The sequence below is a fragment of the Vicugna pacos genome, unplaced genomic scaffold (genome assembly GCF_048564905.1).
Source record: "Vicugna pacos unplaced genomic scaffold, VicPac4 scaffold_17, whole genome shotgun sequence".
In the NCBI taxonomy this organism is placed as follows: Eukaryota; Metazoa; Chordata; class Mammalia; order Artiodactyla; family Camelidae; genus Vicugna; species Vicugna pacos.
In genome coordinates this window covers 259,707-276,279 of record NW_027328738.1, presented here as the reverse complement: position 1 = coordinate 276,279, position 16,573 = coordinate 259,707, and the positions used below count along the sequence as shown (strand labels likewise).

Below are 16,573 nucleotides of genomic sequence, written 5' to 3'. Positions count from 1 at the left end.
CTTTTTTTCCTTCTTCTCTTGTACTGCCCAGTGAGGATGTTGTTACGTATGAAAAAGGTGGGCTGTGCACACCCTGCATTGGAAATAGCCAGATCGCCCACCGTACTGTCTACATCGCTTTAAAAAGCAAAAACTTAACAGCTGACTTGATTCATGTATTATCCTAGTCATCTATTTATTTTGTAATTTTTTGGAATATTTGCTTTCTTAGCACATTACCCACTGGTGTTTGATACCTGTTAAAATCCTTGCTTTGAGGAACCTGTTTAGTCCTCCTTATATTTGGTGACAAATGCGCCCTTATTAAATTTGTTTGTTTTCAAGAAGTGAGATGTGAATTGATTTAGGCTGCTGCTGAGGGATTCTTTTCATGGAGTATTTAAATTGGAAGGTCAAAGTCTGCAGCATCTTGCTTGATTCGGCTTTTACACAAACGTGCTCGGCATGTGGTTCCTGGCTGTCGCTGTGTGACGTGCGTGACGGCGTTTCCAGGCCGGCGGTCACTGGTGAGGAAGTGGCCGGCTCGGGGGTGAGCAGCTGCAGGGGACGCTGTTTGAGGAAGCAGTCACTTTTTTTTTTGCATTCAACTTCCCCGTGCCATTTAGTTAACTTTGCCTTCATAAAGGAGCAGTATCGTGTCTAAAATCCATGCCACTCTTTTGTTCCCTTTAGGAGGCTGGTTTCTCTGAGTATCAGGACTACATAGCCTTCTCCGAAGAGGCTGGCTCACCTGGTGGACAAATGGAGCGCTAAAGGGGATCGAAGGCTCCACTCTGTTTCAGCCAGTGGGCATTCAGAGCCGGGTCTGTGGTTTGCCTCAGCAGCCGTGCTGGCATCCCTGCACCGGCCTTTATTTTAACCCATGTTGGCAGTAAATAGCTGACTCCGTGTCTGTTGCAGCTGACGTCCACCACTGACGGCCGTGTCGTTAGTTTGTGGTAGTGAGACACCAACACCTCAGTCAGCCGTGGAGGAAGATGCTTTGGCCGACCTAGGACGTTGCATTCTCACCCCCACCATGGTTCATCTCACCCGGGGGAAGGGTTTGGCCACCACCATCATGCTGACCATGAGACATTGTTTCTCCTTTCATGCTCTGGTCCAAATGTGGACACTTCATTTTTCACTGAATTTGTCTCGCTTGGGTCAGGACAGAATATCTGAATGGGTCCATCACATTCTGGGTGGGGAACAGAACAGAAGTAAGTGTCGCAAGTTGAATGAGTTTAGGCTGTCTGGGTTGGCAAATGCAGGCTGGGATCTGTGATGACTGGGCTGTGCCCTGGACACAGGCCTTTCCTGTGGCTCCTGAGAGCCCAGGGGTCGGAGTGAGAACATCCTTGCTTGGGCTCCTCCATCCTCTTTTGCTCACTGGCAGCTGTGTCTGCTCACTAGGAGCTCCCCAAGACCTCGGGCCCTTCAAAGCTCAGACCACGGACAAACCTTGAGTCCCTTCTCCTGGGCCTCCTTTGTGAGAATCCAGTGCCTTCTGAGGTGACCTTTGCCAGGAGATGCCTCCCCCTCCAGGGAGCACCCTTCAGAGGACTGTGACTCACTGCACACTGCTGTGAGCTTGTGGGGTTCCGGCCGTGGTCCCTGCAGAACCAGACTTGAGATGGGCTTAGCGACGGAAATAACAAGACTGATTCCAGGGCAGGGCCGGGGGGAGGGAACAGGGGAAATTTAATGTGACCTCAAACACCTAGATGTGTGCTGGGGCTGTTACTAAATTGGGAAGCCTGGGAGATACCTGCCAGGAATCGAATTCCAGAGTAAATGGTGGACATGAGGCATTTTTTAGATGCCATTTGTCATCCAAGTTAGGACTTCAAAGAGGCACTCGGGTCTATGAGCCTGGGGATCAGGTGAAGGTGCCGGAATAGCGATACACGTTGGGATTCGTCCTTCTTAGCTGGTGTTCACAGCCTTAAATGTGGGTTAGCACTTCTCCAGAGGTGCAGACTGAGGGTGGGGGAGGGCAGGGCTGTGCCTCAGTTGGAGGAAAGCCCAGACCATGCAGCTTTGGTGTGTCAGTCAGCGGTGTTTGGGATTTTCACAGCAATGCCATTTATCCTTAAGGGGCCGGGTCGTGGGCAGGGCCAGCCAGGAAGAAATCTGAAGGGAGGTTCGTGGCCACGTGTGTGTCTTGGGACGTTGCAGAGTCTGCAGGGTCCGGGAGGGTAGACTACTCAGAAGCTGGACTTGGAGTGGGGAGTGGGGAGAAGGTAGTCACACTTAACTTTTGAGGGAGGGAGGGAGGCCTAGGGAGTCCCCACCCTACCGGACTCGATTTCCCATGAGCAGAAGGCAATCATACAGGATCTGAGATGAAAAGGGATGGGTGCTGGGAGGGGAGCCAAAGTGGAGAATGGTGCTTGGACTGTTCTAGAATAGTCTCCCTGTATAATAGAGTTAAAACAACCCAGACTCTAAAGAATATTGATAGTAACTGGGGAGGAGGCAGTTTTTCTGGCCTCCTAAGGGTAAGTTATATATCTGGGGATACACAGAAGAAACGGGCAGTTTCTTGCTGGGGCTTGATCCTTACCAGAGGCAACAGTGCAAGTTTAAAGGGAGACAAGGGCAGCGGAGGGAAACTAGCCAGGCCCCGTTTCAGGTACCAGGCAGCTGCCCTACTTTCGTGTTGCATTCAAATCCATGCCTCCCAGGTGTGCGGTGGCAGCCCCGTTTTGCAGATTGGGAAGCCTTCTCAGAGGGGTTAAGGAATTGTTCCGTTTAGTGGCTAGTAAATGCTGTAGCAGGATTCAAGCATGGCCTTGTCAGACTTCAAGGGCCTGTTCTGTCTACTAATTCCTGTTGTACCTGGAATGGTGAAGTGAGTCAGTTTCGGAGCCTTTCAGAAAAAGTACGATTTAAGTGCCTCAGGACTGTTTCACAAAGCTCAGCGTTCTTTGATGGTTTGGAAGCACTGCAGTGCTTTACACCCTACAGATGTAAGGTTTTACTCCTTTGACGATAACGTGGTTGCAAATGACGTACAGATGCAAAACCAGACTTAGCAGCTTCTGAAGGGAAACTCTCCAGTTCTCCCTTGATAGGCTGTCTTCCGCGGGATGTAACTCTGCTGCAGCTTAGGCCTGAGGTTTTCGTATGGAGTGAGGGTTTGATAACCAATGTTAACATAAAACGATCAGATGGAGAAAATCGACGTTGGCAATTTATTTTTGGGTTTCATTAGAAAAGATGCATTGTTGGTTAGTAGCCCATATAACGTATGAAATTGAGTACAGAACATTGCATTTCTTACTTTCTACTTACAAATGTGTTCTATTGTAAGGTTGTCTGCTTTGAAAATTCAGCTCAGACACTAGGGCCCCTGTCAGTGTGTTGGTGTGATTGCATTTACACAGTGCATGTAATCTGGGCTTCCACAGCCCCAAACACTGCAGTGCAGAATCATGGGCTGTAGCAATCACTTAGTTACGCAAATACTTCTGAAACTATATGATTCCAAAAAAAAAAAAAGAGAGAGAGAGAGATTGCCTTTATCAAAGTTCCTTTGGAATTTAACAGCATACTGTTGTTGAGCAGCTCTGGCTTGCTTTATATATGAATATATACATTTCTTTGCATGTAACTTGGTTCTTGGACTAAAACACCAAGCTCTTGCTTTCCATGAGCCACAAAAATCGTAGCCAAATGACACATGTATGAAACATTTTATTCTTTTTTTCTGAGAAAGGATCCTTAAATTTGGGACTTGGGCTCTGATTTTGCTTTTTGCTCTTCCCACCCCTCATCATCTCACTCCTTTTTCCCACGTGGCCTCCAAGATGTCATGGTCTCAAAGGAGTGGGTGGACAAACACCAGTTGGTTGCCATGCAGTGCTGCTGTAGAAGAAGCCCAGCCACAAGCTAAAGGGTATTATCAGAGAGGACTTCCTGGAAGAAATGGGCTCTACATTCAGTTCTGAGGACAGACTAAGAGTCAGCCAGGAGAAGGAGTCAAGAATGTGGCTCATGTGGCAAGTGTAGCCCGGGCAGAGGCCTGGAGGCTTGTGGTTGGGGACTCGTGAAGACTGCCATCTGTGGTCCAGGGTGGAGGGTGCCCTGCTGGGGAGGACACTGGAAAGGGCCTGGGAGGAGGGCTTTGGAGGATCTTGGGTTTTACTAAAACTGACACAGGGAGCAGTGAAGGCTGTCAGCAGGAAGTGACCCTCAGGAAAGGTACTTCTGGTTTTGCTTCTGATATTCTACAGAAAGAAGGGCCGGGATGGGTGAAAGCAGGTATGTCTCTCCCTTTGAGACCCACCCCGTCATTCATTTATTTATAACACGTGCACTTCTGAGTGTCTAGGGTAGAGAGGGTGGACCCACATTAGTAAGCAAAATGCATTAGCTTCTTGGGAGCTTAGCAGTGTCAGAAGTTGACTTAGCCTAGAATGTTCTAGGAACAGAGGAACAAAGTGGGGAGGTTGGAGGGAGGGAAGGCTTCCTTGACAAACAGTCAAAATGAGCCTGGAGGCAAGTGGGAATTAGGAGCAGGTCAGGGGGCCCCTGAGGTCACTGGGGACCTGGGTACTGAGGTGAGGCTGGGCAAGCAGGGTCAGGGGTGGGGCTAGAACTCTACCAGGGAGCCTCTGAAGGGTTTGAAGTGGGGTTGATGTAATCAATTTTGTGCTATGGGAAGGCTGCCCTGGCTCTCTGTGTGTGTGTGTGTAGCGGGGAAGAGGAGGAGGGTGCCACCAACTGGAGGGGTCATTAGAAGACTATTCTCAGGCTGGGAGACGACCAGTGGGAGAGGTGTGTCTGGGCTGCTTGGGGACGGCAGGGGCAGTGTGTATGCCAGATTTCCTTATGGGGCGGGCTTGTTAGCGGGGCCACTCTAGCGATACCTTGTGGCTGGAAGAAAACAGATGGAGGCCGCCAGGTGGACTTTCTTCTCTCCTTCCCTGCCTTGTGTGATGATCTTAGCTCAGCCAACATATGGAACAGAAAAGCTAAGTTCCAGGGTAGCCCAGGATTTTATTGCACTCGTTCGAGTGAGATCAGATAGGACATAAGTTTGTGTTCATATCTGCATGTTCACTTAGCTAGAAACGTCCCGTGTTTTGGATTTCCATAGGGGTTTTTATTCTTGATAAAAATTGCTTTCTTGGTGAGAGGAAATTTAATACAGCTGTGGTTTTTCTCAAAAAGAAATCATACCTTTTAAGAAATATAATATTCAAAAGAATCGGAATATTTAAAAATGATAAAGTAAGGTTTTGGTGTAGTTTCTTTGGTTTCTGAGTTAATGTGGAGTTAGAGCCTTTGCATTACTTAATAGCACATACTTGTCAGTATTTAAATAGCTGTTAGTGGGCGCACCAGGCCCCACCTCTCAAAGAATCGCTAAAGTTTGCTCTGAAATAGTGAAGTCATAAAGCTATTATTTGCAGAAGCCAAACAGTTGGTTTATAATCTGCAGCATAGCTCCCTTTATAAAATAATAATAGGATCAACATTAAGAAAGTGGAAGATAATTGATTTTCTTTTAAAGCTGAAACATAAACTTTCTTGTGCTAATGTTGCAACTGGAAATTTTGAAAAGAAAAATCCTACTCTAATAACATCTACATGGAATACATATATGCCTTTCACGTTTGTAAAGTAACTGCGCAGTGGTTTTTGAAGTCAGGACCATTACACCACAGATACTGGCAGTGACGGTTGCTGGTTTTCAATGGAAGAACATAAATTTGCCTTCTTAGCTTTTTAATTTTTTTGTAGTGAGTGGGTTGAGTAGTGCTTTGTCAGTATGATTTTGGGGCAATTTGGGGGCATAAGTCATGCACCAGCAGTGATATATTTCCATGCATTTTACTTTCTGGACATCAACAGGGCACATCTGGGGTTGGTACCTGCAGGCTGGGATGCTGCAGGACTCCCTGATCCATCACCGTTATGTCCTGGAGCTGCTGCGGTCAGTGAATTGTTTTCTGTGCCTTGGAGGTAAGGTGGTCTGATGCAGATGATCAGATGTGTACTTAAAGTACTATTACTTGAAATAAGAGAAACCTAGAAAAATGGCTCTAACAATAAAGGATAAGGGAGAATTGTCTGAGCTGCTTGAAGTGGGGAGTCTTCTCAGGTGACTCCCTCACAGTGATCCCTTTCAATATCTGCCCCAGCCCTGCGCGGTAGACCTGCTGAAGCAAGCAAGCACTTTGCTCAGAAACGCAGTGAATTTCCTTGTGCCTCTGTTGGTTGTCCTTTTTTTTTTAAAGCACGTCTTTGCCTTTGTTTAAGTGCCATCCCTGCCAGTCACCTCTTACACTCATTCTTCTGGACCTGGAACATACATAGCTGCTGAATGGATGAACAGAATGTAGTATCTCCATGTAGTGGAACATTACTCAGATGTAAGAGTGAATTAAAAAAAATAATAAAAGCGAAGATGAAAAAGGCCTCCTGCTCTGGGAAGTCCACCCTGACTGTTCAACCCGCCCTTTTCCCTTTGAAACCCAATCCCTTATACTCCACTCTACTCTTTTTGATAGTACTTACCACCTTCAAATAAACTTGAACGTTTTCAAAAAAAAAAAAAAAGACAGAGATGCTGATACCACTTCAACATGGACGAGTCTTTATAACAGCATGATAAGTGAAAGGAACCAGACACAAACGGCCACATATTGTTGATTTCAGTGATCTGAAATGCCAAGAAAAGGCACGTGCAGAGGCAGAGAGCAGGTGATGGTTGCACGGGGCTGGGTGGAGGGGTGTTAGGGAGTGACTGTTAGTGACAGGTGGTTTCTTCTGGGGTGATGAAGTGTTCTGGAAATAGATGGTGGAGAGGGCTGCACAACCGTGAGTGCGCAGAAGGCAGCTGAGCGCTGTCTCTGGGAGTGCCTGTTTTTGGGGCGGCTTTATTTTGTTCTCATCCTGCAATGTGAAGGGTCATCTTCTGCTGTGGCCGTTCTACTCCTGTGAGTGGTGAGGCTCAGAGACTTTGCAGAGTCATGTTTCTTTTTTCCCCCTTGCTGAGTGTAGGCAAAAAATGTTTAAGCCTGAGAAAGTGCTCCATCTGCAGATATGTCTTTAGGGTTTGTATGGTGTAAAAATCTTGAGAGCTTTTTAATCTTTGAGGACAGTCTGTGGGGGGAAACAGCCCGTGAAGCCTGGGTGAGACCTTGAAAATCTGTGCTTCCCTCCGTGACATGGGTGGGGATTTCACCCCCGTTCAGGCAGTGAAGGGCCCAGACCCGTGAGCAGAGTTGACAATCGTGAATATTTACGTGTATCCGCTGCTTCATCTTGGATATTAATTTCAAGCTGAGTCAGTTTGTGGCGGCAGCCTCATCCTACGTCAGGAATTTATAGTATCTGCTCTTTGAGGTGAAGATCTGACAGACTTGATTATTTAACAGTCTCGAATTGATATCTCAGATTTCTTTGTCAAAAGCAAAACAGCAGAAATACAGACATCCTTTAATAACAATGTGACGTGAAACGGGTTTAGTCTCTATGCCTCAGTGGCCTTATCTGCGGGTGGAGATGATAACACTGCTTCCCTCAGATGGTGAGGGGGGAGTGAGAAGCACAATGGAGTCCTTTCATGAGATGCTCATGAATGACCGAATTTAGTGCTCTCAGCCTGGTGAGGTCTCAGGGGCAGAGATGTCAGAACAGAGCAGTCCTAGCCGGAGCTCGATCCACGTTGGCAGCTGTTATGATCAGTATCACCACTGTGGGTTTTCAGGTAGTTTTAAGACTTGGTAATATTAATTCATGAATAATGTTAGAAGACTAGACATCTCAGATCCAATTAATATAGTTCTTAAGATTTCCTCTGAGAAATGGATGGTTTCTTCCCCATCTTATATCTGAGATGAGTCTCTAAAAAAATTCTGTATTCCTCCATCTTTTTGCTTTAATTCTCCATTTCTTAAAAACAAAGTTTTTAAATGGAGTTAATGGGGACTGAACTGAGGGCCTCATTCTTGCTAAGCACATACTCTCCCAAATGAAGTATAATCTCCCTCCTGATTTTTTTTAAAATTTACTTTCTTCGTATTCAGAGGTCAGAGGCCTCTAATTCTTTATCTGGAGACTTGTCCATGAACCAGTAAATCTATAATTAATGGACAAAACTTAGTTTATTTAAAAAATCCATAGAATATTCTGCAATCCACCCAAAAGGAAACACTGATTGACTTAAAATGTTTCTCCTTTAAGGTGATTTCTCCTTTTTGGTCTATCTTAGTTTATTAACAGCCATCCTCATCATCATAATGACCAAACTCGCTGTGAGTGGACACCTATCTAAGGCTAAAATGCTTTCCTCATGTTTTCCTTCATAGCAGGTGTTTGATTGTAGGTATCAGTGTCTCCTTTTTTGCAGCTGAGGGATTGAGAGATGGGCCAGCTTGTCCCAAATCACACGCAGCTGGCGGTGGCTAGCTCGGTGCTGGAATCCAGGCTGCCCAGGATGCATTCTCAATTTCTCCTCTAATCAGCCTCCCGTTGAGTGGTTACCCGAACCCCTGTGAGTCCATAAATGATCGATTTTAGTGATCTCAGCCTGATGAGGCCTTCAAAGGAGAGACACCAGTGAGAATGTGAGATAGAGTGGCATAAATTAAAATTGTACATTTCACAAATGTTTTATTCTCAAGTAATGACTTAAATACTTTATGTTTTCTTTATTTTAGTGCTATGTAAGCACTAAAAAAAACATTAAAAATGATTATAGTGCAAAATAGGAGTGGGCTTTGAAAGTCCAATCATTGCTAATGATATTGCTTGTTTTTCTCTAGTGGTGCTTATTGACTGAAAAATTTACAAAGACTGAAATGGTTTTATGTAGTCTTAATATGGAAGAAAAGATTGTCAGTGAGTATTGTAAATAAAATCCTGACTCTTTTCTTTCCTGATGATGAATATGTTAGTTGTTTTCATGGCTTAAGTACATTTCGTCATTTGTGAAATTTGAGTAATATCGTTTACCTTGTCTGACTGTGAGAGTTAGACGCCTTGTATACAAAGCACCCAAGAGGTGCTTAATAAAACTGTGCTGTCACAATGACAGATATTTTAGAGGGATCAACTCTGAATATTAAATAGTGTCGCTTATTTCTGATGCATATTCAATATGTATATATATGATATATGTGAATATGCCTTAAACTAACAAGGATTCAGTTTTTTTTTAGTGCAGTATGAAGTTTTAATGAAATCTGTATCATTCTAGTGAGACAGGGACTAGTTAAATTGCCTTAAGCAGACGACCTTGAAGATTATTTACACAGAATGTGTATTGTTACAACTCCGAATTCATGTTGCCGTGTAACCATCCACTCAGACTTTTAAATTCGTGGGATTCTGACCAGAACCATTAAGTTTAGAAAAATCCACATTGATCATTTTCAGGGAATAAGCTTCTCTATTTAGTGATTAAAGAAAATTTTGATTTTTTTTCTGCACTCTTAACAGGTTTTAAAATATAAAATTTTTATTTGAAATGTCACTTTTTTAATAGAGAGAATTAAGTTCGTGCTGTTTTAATATGTAAATAAATGTTTTTGTATTTCAACAAACGTGTTATTTCCTGGCTCTTTGAGAAATATTTTGCAAGATACTTAGATTACCTACTGTTGGAAAAATACAGACTTGACTTTTATGAATATTGGCATAGTACAGATCTGTTGGTTTTTTCTACAGTGCAAGACATGAGGCCTAGGAGAGATTTGCTGCTGATTGCCAGGAGGAAAGATCCAAGATCTCAGTCTCCCCTCCTGTTAAATTAAGTAGCTGGACTGAATTCTTTCCTCTTCTAAGATGAGTTTCCATGAGCCTATGTCTTTTTTTTATATTCAGGAGTATTAGCAATATCATATTAAATACTGAATACCCCTCCCTTCCCCCCGAAGCAAAGTGTAGTGTGTGCTAAATAAGCTTTTAGTTATCTGATTCTCCTTTCTCACCCTACAGGCAATTTTTGTGCTGCACCATTCCAGGCAACCTGGAAGGTCTCTTTAGCGATAGGTGGCGCTATTGCACTTTCTAACGGTCTTAATTTTCCTGTTTGTAAAAGAAGGCTTAAACAAATTTATTTTATTTTGATTTCTTTGCTTAATGCTTCAGAATAGCCCAATGTCCATTATGTCTGTCTACCTGGAAAAATTATTCTGCTTATATCTTAGTTTTATTCTGTCATCTCGCTGTGAACATTTTAGACTTGCTGTGCAAAGAATGGCAAAATCGGACTTTTCTTCCAGTGTTAGAAACCAGTGAGCCGGGATTTTATAAAACAGCTAGAAGCGCCCTCTGGAGAAACTTAAAGGTAAAAAGTGTGTTGAGTTCACTGAGTATTGACCCTGTCGCTGTGTGTTAATTGGTGGTAGGAGATTTGGTGCGTATACAAAGGGGTGAAGTGCTTTGACTTGGGTTTGGGTGCACGCACTGCCACTGAGCCACGTGAGCCTGAGTCAGTTTCTTCTGAGTTTTCCCCTTGCATGTGATTTGGGGATGCTCGTATCTGCTTTGTAGAATTGTGAGAATTAGTAATTATGTAAAGTGTTTACCACAGTGGGTTTGTCAAGAGGGCTCTTAAACTTATAGCTACTGTTTTGTGTGAAGCCATCATTTGAGAGTCTTTGGCAACTACTAAGAAACAGGAAAATAAGAAAAGCTGGTTTTATGATGAAAGATATTTGAGGAGGTTTCATAATTCCTGTACCTATAATTTAGCATCACCAGAGTCAGAACTGTTACACAGTCGCCATGAACCAACGTTAAGCCACAGAATTTTTTGTTACTTCATATATGTTGGGGCCTCAGGGGATCCAAGTTATACACATGTTGTCTCCAGCAGCCAACTGAGAGATGACACAAAAGACAAGGCAGGTGATAAATGTCTTCTTTGTTACTGATGAAGCCACATTCTCCATGAACTTCAGGGCTGTGGGAAAATGCGTGTCATGATACTGTGTCACAGAATTAGAGACTCACCCTGTCCCAGCTTTCTCTGGGCCACAGCGAGCCTTCCCTTGAGAGGACCTGCCCCTTCATGCACAGGGCTGTCCTGCCATGGATCTGAGCATCCTGGGTGCTTCCAAATGGTGGTCAACACTGGAGGGAAAGGAAGGGTTTCACATGCCCTGCTTGTCTCCCCGGACTCACACATCACTCTGTTAGTGTGATGAGGTCTAGCTGTGGGCCAGAGGTCAGGGGTGTGAAGGGAGAAGTACTCTCTATGGCCCAGAGGAGTGGGAAGAGGCATCCCCTCCTTCAGTTTAAACAGGTGGTGGGATGGAAAAGAAGGGTGCACCCCAAGTGTTTGTAAAAGGAGAAATAAGGATTTTATTTGGGACTTAGTCTAGCCAGGAAACACAGAAGACGATTAGAAAGGAGACTTGTAAACCACTGTATTTTTAAGTTGACATTTGTTGAGAACCAAAAATGTGCTACATTCTTTTCTGAGGGTTTTACAGAAATGAATCGTTCAATCTTCTCAACAAGCGAGTAAGGAAGGTTTGATTGTTATCCCAGGTTTACAGTGTGGAAATTGAGGCACACAGAGGGTAAGTAAGTTTGCCATGGTCACAGAGTTTGTAACTGGCAGAGCTGGTATTTAAACCCTGGTTCTTTGGTTTTGAGGCTCCCAGAGATGGGCTTTGGGTGTTTAGATGTATCTACATCCCTGGATTTCTGTACGTCTGTGCATCAGTTAGCCCAGAAAGGACAGAGAAGGGAGAGTTACACAGGTGCTCAAAGTCGTGTCTCGGCCACTGTCCAAGAAGAGTGCACCGTGATTGCCGTTAATTGTTTTCCAGGCAGAAGATCTGTTTGTATAACAGAAATTTAGTCCATTGAGTTAATCTAGAAACCCTTCCTGCTCTGCTTCTGTCCACGCTTGCCATGTGACTGCCCGGGATTTGGCCGTTGAGGAGAAAATGTACTCATGGTTGAACTCTGATATCGCAGGCTGGTTCATAGTTTCACGTCTTCTGTTACATTAAGTTAAGTTTCTGGTTTTCTTGCATCAATGTCCCATGAGTTTGGTTAATGAGAAACCAGTCCATGGGAGCCCAGGGGTAATGACGGTATAATTTCTTAGAACGTTGTGGCACTTCTAGCCGTGCAGACCTGACTGGAGGATGTCCGCCTTCCTCACTGATTTCCCGCAAGAAAACGGTCGTCTCCAACCCCCGGATATGAGGCTGGGAGCTCTCTGATTAGGCCAGTCAGAGTCCAAGTCCAGCAATCAGAAAATGATGAAGTACCTGGAAGTGGGTTTAATAGAAGTAAGGGGCTTCCAGGTAGTCTGATGTGTTGTTCGAATAATTTGGTGAAAAGCTGTCCACTGTCTGTGGTTTAGCTGCTTCTTTGCTGTTGAAAAGTCTGGATTAGATGAAGGGATTTTAAAAAGAAGAAAGGAGTGATTTCAGGTGGTACATCCACACCGGGTAGATGTGATTGGTGACCGCCTGTGTGAGGCATATAGAGAATCTTACAAACTTCATAAAACAGTTTTAAAAGCTCTGCCATCTGAGTGCACTTCATATGGGGTCCAGTTCATCACTGGTCGTGCTGTGAGGGCAAGTAACTGATGATGGCAGAAAGAATATGGAGGCATCAAAAAGGTCTCAGTCATGTTCCCTCTTTAAAGGATGGGGCACAGTGTAATATATTTGAGCTGGTTTTTCACTGAACAATTTTTAGTGTTTTCTGGGACTCCCCAGTTCCCCAAGGTTCCATGCAGCTGGGTGTCCCCTCAGTGCAGCTCTGTCAGCGCTTGCCCTGGGGTGACGTGGTGTCACGGGGAGCAGGGCAGTCAGCGTCCCCTGCTCCTCCGAGCTCTGTCTCCTCATCCGCAGTGCCGGGTTTCTCATCCGTGTCTACTTAGCAGGGTTGATGAGAATCACACGTGATGGTTATCAGGTGTGATTTGTGGTTGTCTCTGTGATTGGTATATAGTCAATATTTGATAGAAACACTAGTTTTTTTATTGTAATTACAGCTCCTCGATTGCAGTGGTTTTTAGTCTATTTTTTTATAACTATATTCTTATTTTAAATATGACCTTATTTCTATTTATTTTTTTGGAGGTACTGGGGACTGAAGCCAGGACATTGTGCATGCTAAGCAGGTGGTCTACAAGTGAGTAACACCCACCCTCCTTGTCTGCACTTAAAAATAAATATTGCAATACACAAAATAGATCTTAAACACCATCATGGGACCTAGTCTCTGTATAGGCAATTGAACACGTATACTATATCAATAAGAATATATGTTGTTTGGACATACATTTGTGAATCTGTTAATGTGCTTAAAGATGATCACAGCTAGTGATAAACACGAGACTTGGATCCAGTACTTCTTAGGGTCTGTTTTGCCATCAAGGATAATTACATTCTACAGAGAAGGCTAATTGGGTCTCTTTGATATTTGGATGGTTTAGCAGATGATCAAGGCTTTCAAAAGCTGACAGTTTTGTATTTTAAACAAACTACAAAGTTATCTTCTAGAAGTTGTAAGTCCTAAGCTTGTGAAGTGCCCAGTAATCCAGGGGGAATATGTCTGTGTCTGTGTGAATGACTGTGTGTGTGATTTCAGGAAGGTAGAAAGAAGTTCCATATAGACTTCTGATATATTTCTCCTCTACTTTAAGATGTAGGCTTATATTTACACAAATAACTTGATATTCTTTTGTCATTTGGCATATTGGTGGAAATAAGTCGTTCTCATACTTATTTCAGAAGGGTTGGGAAGCATGAGCTAAGAAAACGGGAGGAGAAAGAGGCAGGGAGGCACTTCACACTTCATGCATAATATGAGAAACAGTAACTTTTCTTTTCTCTTTTCTTCTAAAGCAAACTGGCACTGAATTGTAACCTGCTATTACTCAGAATTGCTTTTCTGATCAGATACAAGTGCCTCAGATTTTTCAAGGCAACATGAATGATGAAATGTGTTTTAGCAGTTATCTTTAAAAGTAGTTTTATTTTTTCAAGTAAAAGGCTATAGCCTGTTTTTTCTTCCAGCGTTACACGAAGTTCTCATTGATCCAGGTACATGATTTATGTGCTTAGTTTCTGCGGGTTTTTTTTTTTTTTTTTTTCAGTGCTTGTTTCATTGTGGTGTGAATGAATGTTTAAAATTTCTGGATTTTGATCTTTAGAACATGCTGATTTATCAGAACTTTTAAAAACCTGATTGTTCTTTCATCCTTGTTTGGTGGGGCACCCTATTGATTACTCTTGTCTGTTAAAGAGAGAAATTCTTCCTCTAGCCTGCAGATCATTAAGTGAATGGTTTGCAGTGTGCCTTTAAATTTCATTGAGTGCGTTGAACATGATTGTCCAGTGAATTTTGAATTGACTCACATTAATGACTTTGTTTCTTTGGCTTTTGCTCCTCTCCACAAGAGTTTGAATTCTCTGTTGCATTTTGTATACGTGTTCTTCACAGGGGAAGAAATTTTGCATTTTTTAAAGAGGTGGGTTTTCGTTACCCCTCTGAATGCATTCTGTAATTGATACAACAAAAATCTGTTATTGCGGTGCTTAATTATTTGATAAACTAGTTTTTGGCTTAATAAGAAACAATGACAGAGTGATAATAAAAAATAGGAAAACCTTCCTTCCTTTGAAGAATAAAAATCAGGTGGTGAGGCTCACCCATGCTTTGTGCCAGACACACTTACTCTCATGTCATTGTGTATCATGATTCGGATATGGAGTTGCTTCAGGTTTATAGATTTTTCTTTAAACATTTGTGTTGAATTCTTTCTCGAGGCTGATGTATCCTGTTGGGTTTGTTGAAAGTTTAGAAGGGAAACAAATGCGTTTTTTTGGTTTCCGGAGGTCTGAGTTGCTCATGATAAAAAGCTGAGTGTGGGCTGGGAAACAAAGTGATACTCCCTCTCCTCCCAGATGAAATTGATGAACAATGAAATCAATTAAGTGTATCGGTATTTGACCAATAGAAGTTAGCGAGACCAAACTGGCTAGTTATGCCCAAAGATAGTACTGAATTCACCTGCAGAATTAAGTGCTTTACCAAGAAGCAGCAGCTTAGAGCAATCAGAAAAATCAGTAAAATGATGAGATATAAAATGATTATAATATCTTTTATTTCTGAAACGTTTCTACGTTAAGTTGTGTGGAGCTAAAATTAAGTTTCAAGCACCAGGAATTAAGAATGTGGGTGGTTCTGTATGATCGTTATTCAGGGATGTGCCTAGACCCTGCTAGAGTGGCTGAAGCTGGCAGGAAAAGGCCTAGAGCCAGGATTTGTCATCCTAGGGTGTCCTCCAAAATGGTTCCATGTGGGAGCCCATGATTGGGTTAAGAAATTTTAACAGACACCAGCCTCCTGTCAACTTTAAGAAGAAAAAAATATGCTTAGTAACTGCTTTTCAAACAAGCGCCTGTGCATCTTCACTGCTGTCTCCTTGCCTTAAAAAGCAGAGACAATGCTTTGCTTGCGAAGTTGAGGTTTTAGATAGCCCTCAGCTTATTGCAAAGCAATGACCTAGGCCCTCAGCTATAAACGCTGGGCTTGTGTACAGTTAGATAGTCTATTATCCCCAAAACAAGGACCTAGCTGCTCTGGTGGTCTGCTGTGTAATTGACATATCTAAAGAATATATCTTACTCCCCTCACCCCATGACTTCCCTAAAGATACACTAAGCCTTTGTACTCATGTTGGATTCTACAATCTCTGTCTGATCCCTTCTTTCCCCAGGTTTCTGTTTACTATCAACACTGTAGCTGTTAATGACTTTTTACTTTGATTATACACAATAAATATGGGAGCATTTGAGATGTTCGTGGATTTGGCTCCCTACTCCCTCTCTATTTCTTGACTATTTCCACAGAGTCTTGAGTAATCATTCCGTGTCGGTAAGGCTTCTGCCAGCCAGAACCCACAGTTCCAGGTGAGAACGATGAAGGCTTTATCTCTCCTACCCGAGGGAGAGAGAGAAGAGAATTGAGATATGCTCCCCTAGTGGTCCCTTCCTGCCCCAGGGACACTACAGTTCACCTGCAGCCTTCTGGCCTCTGCTCAGAGGGCCTCTGTCCCAGGACTGACCGCAGCCTTTTCTTCCTTTGTCAACATTTCCTGTGCCTTTCCGAAGTTGGTCTCTTCTCTACAATTCAACCCTGGCAGATGTGATGGTGGTCAGCGTGCTGGTGGGCAGTCACATGGGGACTTCCAGGAGCCATGCTGTTTCCTCAGTCTCTCATTCAGGGTTACAGAACAGTCGAGCCCCGAAGGAAGCCCATTCACGTGAGGTCAACAGAGTATTTCATCACTTTCATTTTATTTTTAAATTTTCAGTGGAGAAATAATTTGTAGCAAACTGTTCCAGGTATTCGGCCGCCTGCTTTCCTCACCACCTTTTCCTTGTTGCCTCTGATGCTTGTTTTAAGAACCAGGTTTCTTCTCTGATCATTTCTAGCAGCTGGGCTTGCTAAAACCTTGATCTGCATTTGAAGCAGAAGGCTTCTTGGTGATGTCAAACTGATTTTCCTATTTCTGAATATTTTGTGAACACTCAGCAACAGTTTCAAGTGAATTTCTCTTGTCCAATTTCGGTTAACACACATTTGCTGA

At 43.3% G+C, this 16,573-nt stretch overlaps 1 protein-coding gene and 1 pseudogene across 13 annotated transcripts in view; one reads left to right on the top strand and one right to left on the bottom strand.

Annotated features, from left to right (window-relative positions):
* Positions 1 to 16,573, bottom strand: part of LOC140692795 (anoctamin-6-like) — a 363,584-nt pseudogene that overhangs the window by 100,887 nt on the left and 246,124 nt on the right.
* The window catches only part of LOC140692797 (trafficking protein particle complex subunit 9-like), a 59,583-nt gene that overhangs the window by 2,887 nt on the left and 40,123 nt on the right, over positions 1 to 16,573 (top strand). For 2 of the 13 annotated variants that reach the window (XR_012068397.1, XR_012068396.1), the window contains exon 2: positions 13,056 to 13,107. The exons of the other annotated variants lie outside the window; for them this stretch is intronic. The gene's annotated coding sequence lies outside the window, so the exon portion shown is untranslated. The remainder of the gene's footprint in view (positions 1 to 13,055; positions 13,108 to 16,573) is intronic. 13 annotated transcript variants of the gene reach the window in all.